Below are 7,452 nucleotides of genomic sequence, written 5' to 3' on the forward strand. Positions count from 1 at the left end.
TGCGGTAGCAGTAGTTCGGTGATGAGGAACAAAGATGAAGGTACCCGACTCTTTAGCTGAGAAGAGGAAATGGGGAAGGAAGATGTGGCAGCGCTGGGTAAAGGCCGGAGGTGATGGTGGTGGCGATGGAGATGCTGTTAGCCAAGTTAGTCATTGCCGCCATGAGTTCAGTGTGATTGTCCATCGACAGGTTACCCTCATAATCTCTCCGTATACGTGACCGACCTTGTCCGCGAGATACCATTCAGGGTCCTGTCCACACCAAACAATCAAGATCAAGGTGATCGGTCTCAATATCAAAAGCGTAGTGCTTCAATTATCCCAAAAAGGCACTCACAAACAAGCATGCCATTCCTAAATAGCATGAAAGAAAAAGACACAGAGTATGCAATGAAGCACAATCGGTCCATTTCCCAGCCTCATGAGGACAAACCGCTCTGATACCACTAAATGTAACACCCTAATTACCCTAAGCCTTACCTCATGCCGTAAAGCGAAGGTTAATCAAAGGTTACGACAATTCTAAAGCTTATACATAAATATATATAGAATGAATAATAATTCTAGAAGCCCGATGAAGAAAATAAGCTCAAATACGGAATTACAAAGTGCGAACATTCACACGAAGCTACAAGCGTAAGAGACAAGATCCACTATGTGAGATAACCAGATATATATAGTTATATAAGAGTATAATAATCATAAGATACTAGCCACAGCTCGCGAAGTTTAGGTCGACTAGTTAACTACTGACATACAGAGTTTTGAAAATAAAACAACTTATACAGAATATCTCTCATAAAGTAAGCCTCTAAAGCAAAATAGAATACAAATGTGAGAGTACTAATAAAAATAAATCAAAAGACTCCAAATACATGATAAAGGTCCTCCGCTCTGTCACCATCAAGAAACTCACCGAGGTAGGTTGCGACCTGCATCTGAAAAATAACAACAAAGTATGGAATGAGAACCGGAGGTTCTCAGTATGGTAACAATGCCCAATAATGTAAGATATAAGACTCCGGGACGCCAGAGGCACTCCTAGAGGTTCATATCCGTCATAAGATTCAACTTAAAGCATACTAAAATTAAAACCATAACTTTAAAACCTTTATAAAAAGGGATAAACTAACTTAAGAGATTTCTAACTATTAGTTCACCGCTATCCCACAGGCTTCTCCAGCCTAACCGCCATGCGATCCCATCGCCACCACCTTCCGATCCTCCTCAATCCCAGTAGGAAAACACAGGTAATAGCAATGCAAGTAAAGCACAAGTATAAGCATGTATATCAAGTAATTTAAATAGGCAATTAGGCATGTTATACAATTAGGCAAACAATACAAGTTGGCAAAGCAAACAAACAGATAGAAGATGCACATGATGAATGCCTGTCCTATTGGCTGTGATATCACATTGTCGGTTCAACTGCCAACCCGACACATCTCAATCGAGATGTCGCCCTTCAGAATCATAATGGAAACCCCCAAGATACAGTGCTCGGAACACCGTCCAGGATTTTGTGCCTGCACACTCTAGTGATCCGAAGGGATGCGAGCGGGATACTACTGCCACGGACCTCACATCTCAATGTAAGCGAGACGAACCACCGCCCTTACGCCGCCGCCGCTACCTCGACAGGTGGGATCCAACCAAATCGTCCCTGCCAGGCGCATAGCGTCTCAACAATCTCAATATAAAACATTGATTCAATGGTTTTCAAAAAATCATTTTTCAATATATATCATGGATCCATCATTCCATTTTGAGTCCCAGGCTCATCTCAACCACCATCAATTCAAAATTTCCACAATTCATAGTCAGTGATCATCAACACAATACTGATAAACCCCATTTTTAGGATTTATCTTGTGCTTAATTTAGGGGATTTTATGACCTTTTACCACATTTATTCAATGAAATAGCATGGTTTCATGATTGTCTCCTAATTTGTGCTTAAGTGTGAAAACATGCTTTTTAGGCCCTTAATTGCTAATTTTGATTCACCTTTGATACCACTAGATGCCTTGATATGTTTATTAGTGAATTCAGATTGGAAAGGCTAGGAATAGATCAAAGGGGTGGAGAGGAAAAGCATGCAAGTAGAGAACTCATGAAGAAACAAGGATTTGGGATGCTGAGGTCGACGTGCACGCGTGGAATGAGACATCGCAAGGCGACGCGTACGCGCACATGACGCGTACGCGTGGATAGCAATTTGTCAAGCGACGTGTACGCGTGACTCACGCGCACGCGTCGGTACTCGCACGTGACCCACCTAAAGTGAATCCGCTGGGGTGATTTCTGGGCTTCCCAGGCCCAAATCCAGCTCATCTCTGATGCTATTTAACCCAAGGATTGAAGGGGAATCAACACATTACATCACATTAGTTTAGTTTAGTTTAGTTTTGGAGGGAAAGTTAGTTTCTAGAGAGAGAATCTCTCTCTTCTCTCTAGAATTAGGATTAGGTTAGATCTAGATTAGGATTTCTTAGGTCTAGGTTAATTTCATGCTTTGATTCACTTTTCCTTTACAAATTCTTGTTCTTCTACCTCACCTCTCTCTAGTTTAGCATTTAATTCTTGTAATTTTCTACTTTTGTGTTGATGCACTTTTGTTCCCTCTATTTTTCTTTTAATGTAAGTTATGATTCATGTTCCTTTATTGTTGAATTGCTTTGTTGTTGTTTAATTCCTTGCAATTGAGTAGCGTAGATTTACTTTTCTTGCAATTTGATTTTACTTTCCTTTTATGCCTTCCAAGTGTTTGACAAAATGCTTGGAAGGATGTTAGAGTAGAATTTTATGTTCTTGGCTTGGAAAGGTAACTTAGGAATTCTTGAGTTACTAATGTCCAAATGATTGATAGTTGGTAGCCATTGACTCTAGCTCTCATTAATTCAATTAGTGAATAGCTAGGACTTATGGACTTGGATTGATATAGCTCATTTGACTTTCCTTTACTTGTTAGAGGATGATTTAATGAGATTAATCCTTGCAATTATCATGTTGTGGTTAGTGATAAGGATAGAGATCCTTGACCACCAAACCTTGTCAATACCTCTTTTTGTCATTTGATTTCCATTGCCATTTACTTTTCTTATTTCTCATCTTAAAAACCCCAAAGATACTTCATACCCAATAACAAGAACACTTTATTGCAACTCCTAGGGGCTGGCTGGATTTCATTAGGCGATCTATACTTCCCACCAGTAACCGCTCTGAAGTCATTGTCAAAAGAGCAATGATGATTCACTGTATTATGCTGGAAAAATAAGTGGAGGTCCATCAGTTAATTCCTTGTGAAATTTACTTATTTGAAAACAAGGAATCCACTAAAGCCAAATTGGCTTACCCAAGCTTGATCAGTTTGTTATGTAAAGATGCGGGGGTACAGATAGGTGTGGATGAGTATATCCCAATTGAACACCCAATCACTAAAAGGGTAATGGATGGACCTCAAGTTCAAGACAACCTCATCAGGAGGAGGGCGCATGAGCTCCTCCTAGAAATTCCTCAATTTGACTATTGGGCCCGTGGTGCATGAAATTGTGATCTCAATGGCGCGAACAACTTGGTACGCACAATTGTAATCTCAACTCTTTTTCACAACTTCGCACAACTAACCAGCAAGTGCACTAGGTCGTCCAAGTAATACCTTACGTGAGTAAGGGTCGATCCCATGGAGATTGTCAGTTTGAAGCAAGCTATGGGCATCTTGTAAATCTCAGTCAGGCATATTCAAAAGGTTATGGGGTTTTGATAATTAAAATATAAATACAATATAAAATAGGATATAAGTACTTATGTAATTCATTGGTGGGATTTCAGATAAGCGTATGAAGATGCTTTGTTCTTTCTGAACCTCTGCTTTCCTATTGCCTTCATTCAATCATTCATACTCCATTCCATGGCAAGCTGTATGTTGAAGGATCACCGTTGTCAATGGCTACCATCCGTCCTCTCAGTGAAAATGGTCCAAATGCGCTGTCACCGCACGGCTAATCATCTGTCGGTTCTCACTTATGTTGGAATAGGATCCATTGATCCTTTTGCGTATGTCACTACTGATGACAAGTCATCTTAGCCTAGTTTCACTAGCCTTTTTCTTTTGTTTTCAATTGATTTTATGCACTTTCTTAAGCCATAAGCAAGCCAATTGGGTAGATTTCCATGTTTCCTTTGATTCAATCAACCATGGATGAATTCATGCACTTTCATGAGATTTTATGCTATAATTGTCATATATTATGAAAGAAACACAATCTCATGATTTGGAGCATAGCTTTGATTGTTTTGATTTATTGATGATAGGTGAAAAGAGTTTGAAGAAGGTTGAAGGAAGAAGGAAGGACTAAGAGCAAGAGAGAACAAAAAGTTTGAGCCAAAGTTTGCCTCAAACTTTAGCTCAAACTTTTATAAGAGTTGAAGACATCCCAGAGAAAAAGTTTGAGCCAAAATTTGCCTCAAACTTTAGCTCAAACTTTTGGAAGAATTGAAAACACTCCAGAGGAAAAAGCTTGACCCAAAGTTTGCCTCAAACTTTTACTCAAACTTTTATGATTTCAACCCGGTTCACAATGGATCTTTCTCCAACTCCAAGAGCAATCAACCAAGGCCTTTATCAACCCAATTCCATCAAGAGCAAAGGCCCAATTCAAGGCTTGAAGACCATTTGAAGAAAGTATATAAATAGCTTAGGATTTAAGTTTTAGAGAGAGCTTTTCCGGGGAGAATTTTTCAGAACACTTACAGTGGAGAGCACCTTGACATTTTTGAATTGTTGTTTTTAGAATTCTAGAGAATTGGGAAGGAGGATTGATCTCTCTTCTTCCTTGTTCTTGCTTGAGCATTCTTTACTTTTCTTGCTTCGGATCTTGGGTGGAGAATTGAAGAACTTCTGTTTCAATCTCACCTTGAGATCTTGTTTAATTTTCTGCTTAATTGAATTTCCTTTTCTGTTAATTACTTCTTCTTCTATTCACTCTGCAATTTACATTTCTTTATTTCCTTTGCAATTGTTCTTGCTGGATCTAGGAAGGCAGTGAGATCTAGACTTGGCTATCTAGTCTCTTGAGTCCTGAGATCTACAGTTTTAAATTTCAATTTCTTTATTTCATTGTTACACCAAGCTTTCTCTCATTTCCGTTTTAGATCCTGTTTAATTCAAGTCATCTTCTACTTTTCTGTTTATTGCATTTTACTTTTCCTTGTTTGATTTCTGCAAATCCAATTCCCAATTCCCTTTACAATTCAAGCCATTTACATTTCTTGCACTTTAAGATTCTGCAATTTACATTTCTTGCAATCTAAGCTTCTGCAATTTATATTACTTGCACTTTAAGATTCAGCACATTTACCTTCTCTGCTCTTTAATTTACTGCAATTGTCCCTCTCCCTTTTAAATTTCATGCAATTTAGCTTCTGTTAATCACAAATCACTCAACCAAATCTTGATTCGCTTGACTAAATCAACCACTAAACTGAAATTGCTCAATCCTTCAATCCCTGTGGGATCGACCTCACTCACGTGAGTTATTATTACTTGATACGACCCGGTGCACTTGCCGGTGAGTTTTGTGTGTTTGGAATTTGTTTTCCGAAAATACACATCAAGTTTTTGGCGCCGTTGCCGGGGATTGAAATAGATTGACAATGATTAAGTGAGGTGGTGATCTAGATTAAGCATTTTCTTTTATTTTTGAACTAGCACACTAACTGTTCGAGACTTTGTCTCTACTAACTCTAACTGCACTCAAGTTACAGAGTGCTCTGTTTTAGTTTCTGGTTTTATTTGTGTTTCTTATTTTGTGATAGGAGGAAAGAGCGATGAATCCACACTTTTTGATCCTGAAACATTTTGGAGGTTGAGGAAAGAGGCAAGAGATAGAGGGGAGAAATGCTGGGATTCAGAAAATCTCCACTGAGAGTTTCTCACCAGGGGATAAAGTGATATTAAACACCCAACCAATGAAGGTGCCTCCACAATTATCTGAGTACTATACTGTGAACCGGATCCTTCCACATGAACACCTAGAGATCATCAAAGAGAAGACTGGAAGGAAGTTCACAGTAAGAAGAGAAAAGCTGAGGCACTATAATTTTCAGCCTCCATGATCAAAAAAATGAAGGATGTCAAGCCAGTGACAATAAAGAAGCGCTTTGTTGGGGGGCAACCCAACGTGAGGTAATTTTCTTTCCATAGTTATTTTAATAAAAAGGTTAATTAACTTCATCTATATTGTAAGAAGATAAGTTTGGTGTTACACACCAAAACAATATAAAGGAGAATGAAGGATTCTAAGTTTGGTGTTCCACCAAAATCCCATCATAAAACACATTCTCACTTTCTGCATAATGCTAGCTTCAAGCATCTAGACGAACTAGTTAACTATTTTGCTGTTTCCTAGTCTTTAGTTCTATTGCTTTTGAAAAAAAGAAAAAAGAGTTCCACACATGGTTAATCTGATGCATGAGAACCATTGGCAAGGTACTAAGTTTGGTGTTCCCACACCAAAGTAAGTACAAAGGCCCACAAATAAATCATGCATGCTAACCATTGTTTCTAAGTGCTTGGGGAACAAGCAACTTTCAATATCACTGCAGAGTACCATACAAACTTTTGGGAAGATTTAGCATCATCAATCAAAGAGATGAAAGAGGAATGTGAAGACCAGCAATGATGATGAGGAAGAGGACAGCAAGTAAACTCCAAAAGGTTGTATTATTCATTATCAGATATTGCTGTGATTGAAAGTTATATTATACCCCTACCTGTCCTTCTGTCTAGTATAGTTTTTCTGCAATTCAATAATCAAGATGCTTGATCATTTACAACACTATACTCTCCAAAACTTGTTTGCACTCAATATTTCAAAAATGCATCACATGAAAGTTCTTTGAAAAGAAGGATTGAGGAATTAAACAATTTTGAGGCAAGCAAAAGATTAGAAAAAGTGGTGGTTCTAGTTGTATAATCATGTATTGAGGTTGCATGCTTATGAAAACTTGCATGGGAGCTCATAGGCGGGACATAGAGTTCAAAGAAGTGTTGTGGAGATTCTCAAACATTTATTGATCCAAGAAGCAGCAAACAAAACAAAAGAAAATAAAGAAAATACAAAAACAAAAAGAACATGGCCCAAGGCTCTGAGCATCAATTACTAGGCAGAAAAAAAAGAAGAAACAAAAACTCAAAGAGTTGTTATCCTAGTAAATGCTTGTGGTCGAATTGTGTCAAAGAGAGAGGCTTGAGTAAGTAAATCCTTAGGGGTGCTTTAACACCTAATACCTTAAAACCAACTGGTTTAGGAGTATTGATTGAAAGCTTATCTAAAGAGCCGCTTTGAAACATGACACTTAGAGTCAAGGCCAAAGCACAGAAACGATAAGCTGCTTCAAGGTGATTACCTACAGAGAGATCTCCATGATATCATTTGGATGAAAGTCCTA

Source organism: Arachis ipaensis, chromosome B09 (genome assembly GCF_000816755.2).
Source record: "Arachis ipaensis cultivar K30076 chromosome B09, Araip1.1, whole genome shotgun sequence".
Lineage (NCBI taxonomy): Eukaryota > Viridiplantae > Streptophyta > Magnoliopsida > Fabales > Fabaceae > Arachis > Arachis ipaensis.